This window comes from Trichogramma pretiosum, unplaced genomic scaffold, assembly GCF_000599845.2.
Source record: "Trichogramma pretiosum strain Unisexual culture from Peru unplaced genomic scaffold, Tpre_2.0 scaffold15, whole genome shotgun sequence".
Lineage (NCBI taxonomy): Eukaryota > Metazoa > Arthropoda > Insecta > Hymenoptera > Trichogrammatidae > Trichogramma > Trichogramma pretiosum.
Genome location: NW_019641686.1, coordinates 2648324 through 2665056, shown reverse-complemented (window position 1 = coordinate 2665056; position 16733 = coordinate 2648324). Strand labels below are relative to the sequence as shown.

Below are 16733 nucleotides of genomic sequence, written 5' to 3'. Positions count from 1 at the left end.
ATTGAAGCACAGGAAAAACGAATTCATCTGAATATGTAATGTCTTTTGAAATGTTGAATGTTTTTTTCAACATAAACGATTTCATTTAAAATTTTATAAATGCTTGATACTCATAAACATAGATGATTGAATGAAAAAACGAAAAGATCGCTCCAATGTAGAGCGAACAGCTGTTCGCGTGTGAAAGCTCCCCTGCAAACAAGCCACCCTTTCGGCGAAGACAGCGAAGCGCGTAGTCTGCTGCAAGAGAGCATCTTACAGGCGCATGCGCGTTCGAAACTGTCGCCGTACACAAGGGGCGCAGTGTTACATCGTCTGGAACAACGTGTGTAGGTGCGTTGATGTGTGCTGTACTGTGTTGCTCGGGCAGAAAGCTAAGGCGGCTACCAAAAACGTGTCTCACCATACAAACAAACGAAAAAAAACAAGGCAGTGTCGTGGTCAGCTTTTTTTTGACAATCTACTGGCGTAGAATCGAACTTTGAGCGGCCTACACAACTGCTGACACGGTGAATCGCTCTGGCATCAACGACTACAGAAAAATTGTATATCAGGTATGAGCCCCGAAAGTCGTATTCGCGCATCGCAGTTTGCCACACAAATATATATGAGAGAACATATAGGGTCGAGACTCGTAGAGGTTAGGATGATACCTAAAACGCGATGTGCTCATTGATAATAGCTGCCACCCTATTTATCTATTTTTCTAAGCACATAAGCAAACGAGCTTTTTTGATCGCAATTTCAATCTTTGTTTTCCAAAAAACGTATTTTCCCCTGCCGATGCAGCGTTAATGATAGAATAAGACATGATCGAGAAAAATGCAAAAAATTCATTATCGATTCTTTTCACGAAAAAAGCAACGACAAAAAACACCGAGACTCATTCATTAAGTAATGCGATAAGCCTATAGTGATTCTGCTGGAAGTAAACTGTGTTTTATAGCATTGAGGAAAAAAACAATCGTTTGAGATAATAATAGCCGTTCTTACGGTCAGAGCTATAGGTACACTGCATTCTATTTGTTTACACTCGACTCTCGAGTGCGAAAAATCAATATCGCGCTAACTCGGGAGATTCGCCAAGTATAATAAGCGTCGTGACGAATCTTTAATTTTTCCATCGTAATTAAATCAGCGCTGCAAAACCGAACAGAATCGTAATTACCTTCAAAGTTAAGTATGAATCGGCTACTTCTTTTTCCGTATACAATACGTATTGAAAACATTGAAATTTCTGAGCGTTTACAGTCGGGCGTGCGCGAGCGCGAGAGCTATGATTCGGCGCAAAATTTCGAAACAATAGTGCGCTGTAAGCTCGCGTTGTTTGTCCGCGACCACGACGACAATAATATGGAAAAGAAAAAGAGACGCGGATATGCGAAAACACTTGACATTAAAGCACCTATACTTATTTCATAAAGCACGTCTCGAGTTACGGAGGAATAAAATTACACACGTGCGCGACTGGCGCACACGAGAGCATAGCCATGTTATTGAGCACCATGCGAGGTATTTTTCAACGATTCATTTCAGCTCCGTTCAGAGCTGCACGCATTACCTGGGTTACACTATAAGAGTAAGAAAAACAAATTCGATAATAATAACTGATATCGTGGCCCACAAGAATTTGCGACATGACACCGAAATGGTGAAAATTGCGAATCGAGCGAATCTGGCAACTTTGAATGACGTACATCATGCAGCATGCTCACCAAAAAAAAAGTTGGAGACCACGCACGCACGCAGCAGTGTGAATCACGCAACCTTTGCGGTCGATGGCACAAAAATTCTTTAATAAAGAAGAAATAAAAAAGTTTCAATGGGCTTTGAGATGTAATGTGTTTTTCTGTGTTTGATCCGATGATTTTCTACATAAATCAGACTCGAGAATATTAATTTAGAAGACGATGGCAGGACCTAAAAAGGAGAGATTTGAAACGAACGATTTTGAGTGCAGCTCGCTTTGGAAATGTTCAAACGTTTGAATTTGTAGCTCGTTGCCAACGTAATACACCATCTCAATCAGCTCTCGACCTACTCATACATCTTTGAAACGCGGCGATGTTATTATTTAAAAATATGCGCAGCGAAGTAATGCTGTAAGTGCTCCGAGTCGTATGTACGCTGCACTCACGACGACGTTAGTAGCTCGTCTCGAGCAATACTATATAATACCATCAAAGAAAAAGTGGGAGGGAATCTCGTAATAAATGCGATACAGATATAATGTGTGTGAATACGTGTATGTGCAAGCACGTGGGAAGGAGAATAAGGACGCTACCGGCGCGCTCGGTCAATTTTTAGTCAACGCTGCGACGCGATCGCCGATTCAATCGTCTCTCCGGCAACGATGCCGAACAAAGAGCACTCTTCATTATAATTTTTCAGTCGCAGCAGTCGCGCAGTGTCAGGTTTTCGTTTCTTCTATTGAGGCTGTATAATACGGAAAAAGTTGTTGGCGTGTTGTTATTTTTAGGTCTGCTCACAAGCTGCGCATATGCACGGTCAATGTTGCACTCGATGTGCCTCTATTTGACGCGTGACACTTTTTTATCGAACTAACACAGATATAGAATAAAAAGCCCGAAGCGATTGCTAATAGAACATTTTTAAGTTCGTTATCTCTGCCGCTGTCTGAAAGGCAAACTTGCAAGCAGTCACCGTTGAAACGTCGTTAGTAATCGTATAGAGAGGTAAGTTCAATCCTCTATAATATATGTAGCTTTATATGAGATATTTATCGCTCACATCGCGCGCGCTCCATTTAATTTAGGGTTTATCCTACTTTTCTCGAGCGTTAATACAACTCCGCAGTTGTCGATATAAAGCGAAAGCCAGTTTATTTGGACATGTTTATTCTAATGTATGGATTATTTATAAGTCGCGCTTGTTTCCTGTCGTTCATTAGTCTTGGCTGATTCAGTCTCGCCAGCTCGTTAGCTTTGCATGCATAAATCGAAATAGCGACGTGTATACGTGCATTGACGGCTATATCAGAACAATCGAATCGAACAAACGGCCGAGGGAGAACAATTGTACGAAAATAATAATCCAAGTTTGCTACTTCGCGATTGATCGTATACTTAAACTTGTCAAAAGTCACACTTTTTTCCTTAATTGATTAAAATAAATCAAATAAAACTTTGCTTTACGCTATTTAACCAACAGATTTAACCAAGATTTTTGGATATTAATTAATGTTGAAATTTCAATTTGCATCTAAGACAAGATTTCACATATTGAATACATTTTTTCACGGATTATACAAAATAAAACATTTTTAAAACTGCTACGGTATACGATACGAAAGTAATTTTTGTAACGCACTATATTTCTATGTAATGTCAATGAGGTGCATGCGTCAGATTTCTTATTGCGGTCTTTGTGAGCACAATCGCATAACAAAAATCTAGTTCGTCACATATAAACCAATTGACATCTCCGTCACGTCCGTCGAGATCAGAATAAGCCAATCAAAGACTTGCGGTCAAAGAGTCACATTCTGTAAGATGTTTGTAACAAAAAATCAAATCGATTTAAAATTTTTATCCCAATCACGATAAAGATTTCAAGTTTCGGTTTTATCGACTTTTTCATAGGATATTTTATCGTTTGTAAAAATTATAAGTTACAAAAGATATAATTATCTTAACAGACAATGATGAATTTGTATTTTATTTTATTATAATTTTTAGTCTTATCTCATCTTGTTCATTTGATCTTGATTGCAATCGAGGATGCATTAATTTAATGCATCTTCTTTAATGCGACTTTCTCTTGAAATTTCTAATCAACAAAATGAAAATCAATCAACCTGGGGATTGATTAGTTTCGTTGTAAAATTTTTGTAAAATTATGATTACTGCTCACCAAGATAAAAATACATAATTTTGTAGTGGATTTAAATGAATGAAATTTAATAATTTAATAATTTAATTTTGAAATATGAATATACTTGAATCGAGCAAATATATATTGGTTGAAATTAAAAATGAAATTGAATAATGCCAATCAAATTAATAACACTGTATCTGCATTAATAAATGGTTTAAAGTACTTCAGCTATCCCCTATACATTTGATGCTCACATTGAATGCTAAAGTACATAATTGCTGTAACTACTCCTTTATTATATTAAATTACCACTTCATAGTTATTGCGTGACTCTTATCGTAATTAATTCGAAAGAAGTACTAGATAAATTATAGAATTATTTACGAAAAAAAAGTAAACAATTCATAAAATAGCTGTTCGCATGCACATTCGCTATGGTGTTGCAAAGAACACCATCACGAAGCTATATTGACTACTTTACAAGTACACTTCATCATTTGCAATATAAAAATAAACTTATCTTTTGACAACTATTCTTCATATTGAAAACGATTTAAAAATGTAAATAATAAAATATTCATTGTGAAACGTTTGTTCATGATTCAAATAGTGGTTACTCTCGTGCAATATTAATCGGAACTTATTCGATTGGTCATTTTTCATTTTGAACTAAATGAATTTGTTCTCTGCTCTTGCACTGCCATTATACTTGCAGAGATTCAAAATTGCACACGAATCGATGATAAAGAAAAATGACGGACGCACCCGCAGTCCATTAATAGATCACTAGTTAATTAAATGCATAAATGAGCTCGCTGTGAACTAGATATTTCAAATTTTAACGAACTTTGAATCGACTAATTGGGGTTAAAGCGTAAAAGCTTTTCACAAATTCTATCGACGCAACGAAGGCAAGCATTTAGAGCAAAAAAAATTTCGAAGTTTGAAAAAAAGAGTAAATTGCATCGTATTTAAAATCAATAAGCAAAAAAATGTTTTAAGCTCCTACCAAACTTTCTCTTTGAAGATAAAGATTTATAAAAAAAGAAAGGACTGACTAAAAAGTAAAATTAAAGTGTTCTGTACAGAAAATCACATAAGAAGCTCATCCGCATCTTCATCCGGAGTGTCATCCTTGAAGTTTATTTTTGGGTCATAGTCGGTCGACGTTAAGATGGGACGGCTCATTGCTAAGTACGAGCTCCGTGAAGCTTTTGCGGCTTTGATGATGCCACTGTACGTGACGCGTATCCTACTACAAATGATTCAATTAGCGCACACGTGTATTCGTTTTTCTTTCTCACTTTGGTACGATTTCTGACCACAATAACACTTTGATTGTACGCAGTGTATCATACGCGTAGATCGAGCGAGTGTACATAGAGCCTCGCGTGCAAAGGCAACAGTAGCAGCGGTGGCGGCACTTTAAGCTCTCAAGTTTTAATACACTCGAAGTAATTAACCGGCTAGCGCCTTTGCTGGTCTTTGGCTTTTTCTTTTGCCCAACGCCGTTCTGTATACATACGCTATGAAGAATAGTCAGAGAAAAACAGGAGTAAAAACCCGTGCGCAGCTATCTCTAATTGTGAAGATAGCCGAGGGCAGCAACTTCTTTTAACGCGACTGCCTCCACCGACGTTGCTACCTTCTGCTTTCGTCGGTCAGGTGAGTAGCAACTAATTAATCAGAGCTCGCCACGCGCAGCCATCTAGCTTGGCTTGCACTACCCTCCTGAGTAGCACACCAACACACTTCTTTCGCTGTAGCTCTGACTGACACTAGTAAAGAGAGTTACTACCTCAAACGTGCCTCGCCTCGTCGGCGCAATACCGTCGTTTTATACGTATAGATAAGCGCCCAACTAGTCTGTGTGTGTATGTGTGTGATTATTCTTCATTATTTTAGCCCTTCAACTTTGCGTTTATCTTGGAAAAATGTTAATCCTTGAAACATCTCGTGCAGCGCTATACGTACAAGTCGGCCAGCGTGATTTTTTCCGCTCCTGTCTCATGGCTCGGGCGTGATTGCGACGAGGAAAATTGCCACGAATATTTTTTTCCCCTTACCTACCTCGAGTTTGAGATCTCAAACGTAGCGCGTATATATATACGCCTAGTTGCGGTGTACGCCTTCTTATCGGTGAAAAAAAAATTAAATTACCCCAGACATATCTGATTTATTTATCGTCCGATCTGCGCATGAAGTGCTCATAGAAATTTTAATTTAAGCTGAAATTCATTGCGGTGATTAATGCGCGCACGCTTTCGAATTTCGATCGAATTCGAGACGATTTTTAACTTGAAAATTTACTCGGTAAAAAGCACTCTTGTAAAATTGGAAAATAAACAGAACTCGCTGGTGCGTACGTACTGAAAATAATTCTCAGATAAATATAAATTCGCAGGTTCTCACCGAGGCATGTTATCGAGCTAGTCTATACGCGAGCGCGCGCGCCGGCATTTCAAGGGGCCGTGAAAATTTCGCGATACTCACTAAAAGCCATGCAAGCCACGATGTTTTTTACGTGTAAATCGTTCGCTAGAAAGTCTATCGGGGTAAGAAAACGAGCTGCGCACCCCCGCGCGCGCGCACTTATGCTGAAATGGTCTTGGTACATAAGAAGGCGTAGGTTATATAGCCGCGAAGAAAATTTACCTACCTCGTAAGATATATGCAGAATGAGAGAGAGAGAGTTGGTATAAGGGAGAGTGAAAGAGAGACTTATCTGAGCTCGTGCATCGCATCGACGCCGCCGCAGTTGCCGCCTCCGTCTTCGCCGCGCTTACGACGGAAACGACGTTGATGTACGACATTAGCATAAGCATCGCGAATCAACCCATAGCTTGGCGAGCGCGAGAGAGAGAGAGAAAGAGAGAAAAAAAGGCTAGAGCGTCTTGTGACTGCTTATACCTACAGCTCGTGTTATACGTACTATATACATAAATATCGATCGATCGAACTGCTCGCTGCTGCCGCTTGGCTGGCTCGACACACTCGACCCTAATAAACCTCAAAATTCTCTCTTGTATCTTTTTACCGTATACTCGCATGGCGTGCCACATTATACACCTTTTAAGTACGCGTATATACCACATCCACTCGGGAATGCATTTCATTTTCACGGATATGGGCACACGTGCTTATATACGTTCGTGTGCGACGTACAAACACGAGCGAGAATAACAGAGCCGAGAACAAAGATAGACGTACACGCAATTGCACCTGGGATATATGAATATATGCTAATTGCGCACCTCTGTGCACTGCACCACACACACATGAACTTCTTACGCATTCATTCGGTCTTTTTTCTCTCTCATTCAGCTGCCCGTTCTTACGCGCTCATACGCGTACCTCATTATGTTTGCCACTTCCTTTGAAAAAATTATTTTTTATTTTTCTCTATTGGCCGGTATACGTTATAATACGTTGCTGCTTCTGCTGCACTTGCTCGTTCATCATTGGCCCAAAGAATGGAGAATCGCGTATAGGCTACATTTTCGTTCTCAGGCCAGCTCTTTCTTTCTGTTCCTATTTCCTCTCCGCTCAAGGAGCTCGGCTAAAGTAATTGAATGTCGCGTTATTATTATACGTCGAGGACGAAAAAGCCACTTCTTACTCTCGTCTCGGCGGATATATAATGGATTTAGCGGCCTGGCGCAAGCTCGATCGCAACAGCCTATCTCTATATGTAGGCCTTACCAGCTTATACAAAAGTGAGTCTTCGCCGTTCGCGCGCGCCAGGCTGTAGGTATCCATTGATAAGAGATTTATGATTCTCGCTCGTAGGCAGCGAAGCCAATATAGCTGGGCTCGTCGTCGATAAAACTTGTAATCCCGTTCAGTCAACGCGACTGTATTACCCCGCATAGGCGCGCGACGATATATTACTTATACATAATATATAGCGCAAGCTTTTTCTCATCTTTCCACTGACGCATTAAACCGAGTTCCGAGCATTTGTTTCGCAGCTGTCTATTTTTACCGGTACTCTTTTTAACTAGACTGTAATGTACAAAGAGAGCATCTCGCAAATCTGACCAAAATATGACTCAACTTCTCGGCAGCTCTCACGGCCTGAGCTCGTAATGCCGCTTAATAAGTGGATAACGATTACAACTCACACGTCGAGCTTATTCAATTTAAAGTTTTAATAATGGCAAGTTTTATTCCTCGCCGTATCTGTGCTTATACACGTGTAGGTTAGTGGCTGCACAGCGTGTCTCGCTCCCGATCTCCGCGCATACGTGCGATATTCGTACAGCAGCTCGAACTTGCCAGGACAAAAGTAGGTCGAACAAAACGTATTTCGGTGACAGCCACACGCGGTCGCGCATTTGCGGGATAAAAGTTGTTGCCCGTGCTCTTGAGCGAAATTTGCGCGTACGTACGATACGAGTGTGCGGCTCTGTTGTGGACTTATGCACCAGCTAAAAACTTTCGTAAATCCATTAAGTTTCAAAGACGCACAGATACATGCATATATTGTGAAACTTTACGAAATATATGCCAGCGCACAGGGTTGCTAGGATTTTTTCGCAAAAAAGATTTAACTTTATAACTCGTGGACGTATTAAAAGTATAGTCTCGAAGCGTTTCCAGTGGGATCCTTTCCGGCCGGATGCAGCGATTCCCCATGATTCATATATGGAGCAGCCGCGCTATCCTCGTTTAGCAATGAGCTTCCAAGAAATAGGCAAAAATGAATATTTTGTTCTGCTTTGAGCAAAAAATGCCCACATACTTGAGCTGTCGTGCGGGCGCAAATTCGAGATGTAACGCAGATTACATAAGTTTGCCAATGATTGATAATAATTACCGAGTGTTTTTGAAATTATTACACCTCGTTAGATCATGCAAATTGACGTGCAGGAGTATATAGCTAGACGCGCATCACTTGCCGTTTGAATGAAAAATTGCTGCAATTAAAAACGCTCGCGGTATAATACGCACGTGCGCAAGTCAATAAAGAAAAGAGGAAAGAGCTAGAACAGAGTGCCCGAGAGTAAACGGCCGGAGATATTGTATACATGAGAAAATATCGTTTGGCTCGACTCGTCAACGATTAGAAAACAATTAATCACTTGCGAGGCAGCAAGTGCGATATATCTATAAACGCTAGAGCGACGTTACGGCTGCATTTACGTGTGTTTAATATCGATCGGAGAGGAGCGTGTTTGACATAATTGTTGTTGCCGCTGTAGAGTTTGCATTTATATATGCGCACACACGGAGACGCGCAGATCGGCCGGCAAGCTGCCGTCGCTCTCCGAGAGAGTCCTGCGATCGTATAATACCCGAGCTAATGGCCTTGTTTACCAGTGTAAACGGCACGCGCGATTCATTACGCTATAAGGGAACGCGTCTAAATTGCTCCAGTGCCAATCGAAGAGTATATGCAAGTCTAGCCATGTACAATGTACATAGTACAGATCCTACAGAGCACGAGTCGAATTCATTACACGTGAATATCACATGATATAAGCGGCTCTTCATCGTCGTTTTCTTCTTCTTTCTCCTTCTCTTCTTCTTACTCGTCGTGACGGTTGACGTCTACGAATAGGTTGTCACTGTTGTTGATAATAATTTTAGCGATGAATCAAAGCTCTCTTTCGTACCGATGCCTCTGCTACATCCCGTATAGTAAACGTGATTTTGAAGTTGTCACTGCACATCGTAGAACGCCGACGAATATATTCTATTTTTACTTCGAAAGGGAATTTTCTTTACGATTTTTCGGTTTCGTTTCGATTGCAAAGCTCATTATTCTCGCTTGAGATATTTGACTTTCATGGTTGCACGCGCGAGCGACATCTTTCTAATTTGTTCACTCCACGTTGAGAAGCTTACGCATCGTAGCAATTCGCTTTTTTTCTTTTTTCATATGTCAAACGTATATAAGTATAGATTATTCATCGACGCAGTCCAAAGATACGCATCCGAGCCGCACACTAAGTGTGCTATTTTTATGCCGAGAGCTGTGCTTACAAAACAATATCATTATACGCTGCGTTCGACGTATTTACGTTCCGAAGAGTCGAGTCTGACACATGGTACGCAATTTCCCAACGTGACTGGTGGCATTTTGCCTTGGAGTCTTCTCTGGCTAAATAATATCAAACAGCGAGTTTATAATTCTCTCCTAAAAACTTTCAATCATCGTACAAAAAACCCATAGACCGATTAAAAACCTCAAATATCGTGCACAGGAAGCCTTAACGAAAATGCATAACAATTAAAGCACATTGAGTTGCATATAAATGGATTAGAATAGAAGCACGCAATTGATAAATCGGTAAATTATTTTCTTCCTGACTAATACGTTGCGCCGCAAAAGCTGTAATGAATAAATCAAACGAGCGAGTCGATGCAAAATTGTACAGCAGGAAACAAAAGACGAAAAGAGCAATTAATGCTATAAAGAACGAGTCGGCGGTGTAACAATCCTCGCGATCGAGTAGTGCACAGCAGCAGAAGCAGCCACTCAAACAACCGAGTATCATCGAGCGGTAGGATCGCTTGCATTGTTCGTGCTCCCTGAAGAAGTTGGTGAAGATGCCTCTCTCTCTCTCTCTCTCTAACGTTATTACTCTTTATTGTATTCGAATGCAAAGTAGGGAAAGCAATTCATCTTTTATGCGCTCGTGCAATTGCTATTAGCATTTTCATGCTGCACGACAATTGACACACCTCTTGCCGTTGACGCCGCCGTCGTCGTGGCTATATTATAAGTTATAATCTTCGGCACGCGAGATGTCGCCGATCCTCGTGTGCTGTGTGTCGCGCGTGTTTATTATTTTTTTATTTATTTTTCATTCACTTTTTCATTATTCGCGAGAATGACATGTATTATATTTTTCGATTCCAACTTTTTTTATACATATTTTCCTCTCGACCAACAACGTGTAAGTGTATACAATCGAAAATTCAAACCGCAAATACTAAAAATATTTATTTAAAAATACGCACAAGAGGATGTATTTATAATAGAGGATGTATTTATAGTATACCGCTGAAAATATATAGTACACGCGTGTATACATCCGTAGGGTTTGCATCGTCTACGTACCGGATTACTTAAAGGCTACACCTTCTAGAGTGACGAATGCACGTAACCATATTTTTTTATCGTCCCTTGCTCGTATTTTTTGAAGCTGTATCCTAAATATCTTGAGTCGCAAAAAGTCTTGCGCATAGGATATTGCATTGACGAATGAGGGATCGAGTCGGTATCGTGGCTACGCAGAGACGCCTGGCAATTGTCGCTTTCCGATTCGATTTCCTTAATATTCTCATTTCAGATGAATGTGTGAAAACATCTCTAAACTTTTCAGTCGTCATAAATCAAAATCTTTATGGATGTTATTTGAGTGGATGGAAATAGACTTGAAAAAATGTTGATTTTTAGTCGGAAAATGTATGTAGATATAATAAGGGTTCATTAATTAAAATCGTTTACATCAAGTTTAAAAATGCAAGTTCTAACCGCACAGCTCGGCTACACATGATCATACGTATCTTTACTTTTATTTTCAGAACTTTTTTGGTTGATCGGCTTTAACTTGAATCCTAGATATTCTAAAATATCTATAATAGGGTCGAAGCCGGTACTCGCGAGCTTTTCCCACGAGCTTCCGCACTGCAGAGTTATCGCATAAAGCTCGGAAAGTACAAGCTGCGAAGCTCGACCGTCGCGAATATGTCGCGTGGCCAATTAAGGCCAGCAGAGAGTTTGATGGTGCGTTAATTTAATTCCTATACGTAGATATATATGCGAACTCGCGTTGCACAGGATTCAGCCCCATGTAGTTGCACGGCCTGCAAATCCTTCTCTCTTTTTTTGTCGTGTCCACAGAGAGATATCGGATGGAGTTTGAATGCGCCAAAGTATAATTCGATGCTTGCACGTAGCGTATATATGCCACTGACAGATTCAATTGGGTCACTCGAGCCACTTCTGCACTAGCGAGTGTGTATGCACGAATTGTGTATAATACACACTATCGCGCGTCAAGCAGTTGCAGATCCACACGAGTACAAAATATTTCCATTTAAAAAGTTGTTTCTCGAAAAATATTAGAACTCGCCAAGTTTGTTTGCAACAGCAGCAGCATCGCGGTGCGTGTCATAACGCGCGTAATAGGGTTAAAGTTTGATAAGTCGCGAGAAACGTTCCATTTAAGCAGTGCATCGTCGGGAAGCCGCGGCGCGATAACGTCGTCGTCATGGTCGTCGTCCTCGTCGGCTGCGTCGTTTGCCGCGCCGCTGATCTACCGGGGCTCTAAATAAATTTATAATTAGGTGAAGAGTGCATTATGATAATGCGCCGACACAGCCGCGTAGAGCAGCGGCGCTTTTTGCTTTATACTCGCTTGGCGCGGCGCGTCCTCGACCTACCGCTATAATCATCGTAATCGCGTACAGTTCGTTACGCGCATAATTCTGGATATCATAAAATCTCTATGTGTGCGCGCGAGTTCTGACTTTCATTCAGTATGTAGTAGTAGTTACAGAGAGAGCAAAGAGAGAAAGAGAATCTGAACTGGCTTTTCCTACTCGAACAAAGTTTGCGCAGAAATTTTCAAGTTGACAATGACTTCTGCGTATATATACATACGCGCGAGTATTATAATCGCGTTCTCTGCACACAGGGAGTCACTTAAAACTCCGTATTAATGATAATTTCGCAAACTCGGGGCAGCTCTGCGCTCCAGAGCTTCGGTCGACTCGCGAGAGAAGGGCCATAAAACGAAACAATGGCGCGTAATGCATAAACAACGCGCCACACCGAGGCATTACAGTTAACAGCCCCGCGCTACGTCTGTCTACGTATATTCCGAGCTTTTTCGAATATTTTTTGATATATCTAGCCGGCGAGCTCTCGCCGATCATATTATATGCGCAGAGCCTCGCACTCGCTCAAACGGCCTATGCTTGGTCGGATACAGTCGAGTGCTAGGCAAATTGTGGAAAATGCTAAATTTGCACTTTGCAGAGAGACGAGCGTTCCCTCGACGATTTTCCGCGCCCGGGCTCTGCCATTTTTACCCCGACGCCTCGTGTGCATTCGCAAGAGACAGAGAATAATCGATTGGGAAAACGCGCAATGTTTTTTCGCCTCGTATATATATTCACAAGCTCGCGCCGAGAATAATTGTTCAACTTTTGCAAATTCGTTAGCAGTAACGCGCCCACTGTCTACTGCTCGCGGCAGATATGCAAAATTTTTCTTCTGTATTGTATTACTTTCCTATTTTTTTGTTGAAGCTGGTTTATGAAAATAATATTCAATTGTGCTTGTTTGCGAAGTTAGAACGGACGAATAGTGTCCAAAATGGATTTAACAAAAAAAAAAAAACATTGGATAATACCTGAAAAAAGTTTGACACACAGTCTCAAGTTTACGAAACGAAGCGAAAGTAACAAAAGAACGCGACAACAAAAGCCGCGCAAGTATATAAGAGAGCCGAAGAATAACAACAATAAGCAAAGTAGCAATTAAAAGTCAAAGTTTTTCGATGTATTACGACTCACACGATCGGTCGCTGACAATAGCGCGCGACTAGTCGCTGCGAGCTCGAAAGCCAAGTATAATATACCGGTACATAGGAGTCAATAAGTTTGGAAACGTCGTCAGCAGGATATAAAGGCGAGCTGCGTACTAGCGCCAGGGAACACAATACTGGTCGACGGCAGTCATTACGGGCCGCCGCATACGCACATCGACGCGACGACTTCTCTGCGAGAGCAAACGCACGAATCAAAGTTTCCAAAGAGAGAGGGTGAGGCGAAAAAGAGAGCTCGTAATAGCGACCGCGAGTTCGGGAGCACACAATGGAACTGGCGGGTACAAANGGGGAAAAAAAAAAAAAAAAATAAAAAAAGGAAAAAAAAAACCAAGCAACCCTCATTAGAGCGCATTGAATCATTTGTAGAGCCGAGAAGAGCAAACTTATTCGATGTGCGTGTATCGAACCCCTCTTCGAACTCTTTCGCTCTGGTTTTTGCCTGAATAAGGAAAGGGGTGCGTATACCGGCGTATACGTATTATCGAGCGCGCATATACGTATATAGCTCGCGACTTGACGTAAATATTTGCTCATGAATTACTCGAGAGACCACTAATGGAGCTTTCCTCTGTGTGGCATGCAATATACATACACATATCTTTGCAACACATGCGATATATCTATAGAATACATATAGTCGAGCCGAGAAAGCTCGATTTCGTCGTGTACTCCAATGCACGCGGCGTGGCGCCCTCGACACATGATCGATAATACCTACCATACGCACTATTTCGGAAGCGAAGCGAGAGATAGAGAGAGAGAGAGACAGACGTTCTCTGCGCACTGCAGACTCTCGACTAAAATATGCAAGCAACTCACTGCATATAGCGAGTCTTATAGTGCAACACGTATATTACATACCCTGCATTGTACTTGATCATTATGGATGAAAACTTTTAAAAAATTTGCCTCTTCCAATGATTCCGCGCGCGCCGCTGTAACCTCCGTCGTCTATGCATCTTTTACATGCACACTTGTATATTGTACGGGCGAACCGAGGCTGCTATTTCGCGTTGATAATATACGATGTATATAGAGAGAGAGATAGAGAAAGGAAAGGAGACTGATGAGCACAACAGCGGTCGTGTGCGGAATTGAATTTTCCCGGCAGCACTGCTACGCGTGGATGTATGTGCACAACTCTTCGGGCTCTTATTTCGTTTCTTTTTGTCTTTTTCTCGTTGCTGATCGTCTAGCTGCTACATCGCTACCACCACATAGTGCTAGTACAGCCTGGCCTAGATTTTCTCTAATGGAGTCCAATATAAGTGGCGCGCCGGGTATTAGCTAAGTTGGCGAAAAACTCGATGCAGTGGCGGCGTTTGATTCTTCCTCTTTTTTTTGTCTTTTTTTTGCTTGGCTCAGCTTTGGCGCGGCTCGAGACTCGGCTCCGATCTGCGGTACGCTCGATGAAGGGAGTTTCGCGCTACTTTTGTCTTTTATTTCTTCTGCTTTGAGGTTTTGGCGGTTCCTGATTTATCGAGCTTTCGCGCACACTGCTTTGCACACTTACGGCAGCAGACACACGAACGCAGCGCGTTAACTTTTCTCTTTCTCTTTTCCAGGATGAGACTCGAGCAAGCTCGCGGTTATTGATGGCGCTTTATTGCTGAAACGGATTTACATGCTATATATAGAGTCGAGACGTAGAGCCGCTCGATCCTGCAGCGTCGAGCTTTGCGAGCGTGTAAAATCACGCCGCGCGTAATTCACGTTTCCAGCGCGTGATCGAGCTTTTTAGAGAGCCGAAACCGAGAGAGGGAGAGACGATAAATACGTCGACGTTGATGAATCGCGCGATACACCGAGACATCGCTACGAAAGCTTACAGTGATTTCTCATCGCGTATATAAAATTCTGTTTGCAGGATCGTCTTTATGGCCACTCATAATATAGTCTATCGAATGAATTTCTAATTCTACTTGAGGAGCCATATATACTCTCGACACGATCGTTTCGTTCGATGATCGAGCTTTGAGTCGAGCTCGAGAAAAAAGCTCGTATGCAGCGAGGTCAAACTCGATTTGATTTCGATGATCGATCATTGATACAGCGACTCAAGAGCTATACCGGTTCAAAAGTACCTCCTATTTCCAATTTATCAGGGGCCAAATCCAGCTCGCTCGCTCCGGCACTCATAAATTCGAATTTTTATTCGTACCTTGGTCGCGCTCGCGGAGATCTAGCGGCGTGGAGACTACGTGTACGCTCGGGCTACAGTAGCGAGTGGCCAGCCAGTTTGCAAGGGAGAGCGAGAGCGAGAGAGACCGAGGGTGCTTGATAGCTTAACAATAAAAATGAAAAAGTGCCTGCAAGCAAGAAGATAAACGCAGCGGGCTCCCATGCCCAACTTGGAGAGTCGCTACCTATATACCAATTCATGTATGTATGGTGAGTGGCGCGGCCGGAAGGGTGTGAAGAATAGCTTCGTGCAGCTATATACGTATATGAATGAAGGAACGAATCGAAGAGCTGTCCGTTTGACGAATTATCAAAGCTTCTTCAATGTCCTGGGGGGTAGTCGTACAGCTCCACCATCGTACTCCTCCACCTTCGCCTCGTCTACATCCTCGTCCTCGTTACCCCTCCGGCCTCCTCCTTTTGCTCTTGTAACTGCTGCTTGTGGCTACGAAGCTAAATGGGAAACCAAGTTGAAAAAAAGAAGAAATAACGCAGTCTCTCGAGTAATTTCCTTCGATTGACAGTTTTCTCTCACTTGTGACTTTTTGCCCTCCTTTTGTTCGATCATCTAATAGGATTCCTTCAACTGGCTCTTTTTTCTCTCCATCGCTTTGCCTCGGTCGCGCGGCCGAGAAAAAAACGAGCTCAGTGAGCGAGCGAGAGAGAGAGAGAATGGAAATATTTGAAGATAAAAAAGTAGTATATTGCTAGTAACGGAATTCCACGAGGCTTTAACTTCGTTAATCGCTTGGTCGTCCTATGGTAACGCCTCGGCGGCTATTTCGCTCTCGCGTCGTGCGCGTATATAGCGCGAAAGTTAGAAAATCTAATTTCACTCGATGTTCATCCGTGAGTCTGCAGTTGGCTTTCAGGAGGGAGGAGTAGTGGCAGGAGGAAGAGGACGACGAAGAACAAGAGAGCAAGCAATGGCATTTCACCTTGCCATTTATGCCGCGCTTGCTTGCAACGAGCTCTCTCTCTCTCTCTCTCCCTCGCATACACGTAGGAAAGAGGGATTTGTAGCGCTAGCTATTGGGTGTTATGTGCGATGTATAGTACGTAGTCAGCCGCGCATGTGTGTTCTCGTGAAATTTGATTATGAGCCATAGGCGAAGAGTCGCAGCGAGAGCCGCGACCGACGTTCTG

The 16733-nt window shown here is 42.1% G+C and overlaps 1 protein-coding gene across 3 annotated transcripts in view; it reads left to right on the top strand.

Moving 5' to 3' along the window:
* Positions 1–324: 324 nt before the first annotated feature.
* The window catches only part of LOC106657388 (protein artichoke-like), a 39849-nt gene continuing 23440 nt past the window's right edge, over positions 325–16733 (top strand). Inside the window, exon 1 of one of the 3 annotated variants that reach the window (XM_014378900.2) lies at positions 325–554. The gene's annotated coding sequence lies outside the window, so the exon portion shown is untranslated. Of the gene's footprint in view, positions 555–2271; positions 2697–5242; positions 5503–16733 lie in introns of those variants that run through there. The other 2 variants (XM_014378898.2, XM_014378901.2) reach the window with 2 other exon arrangements.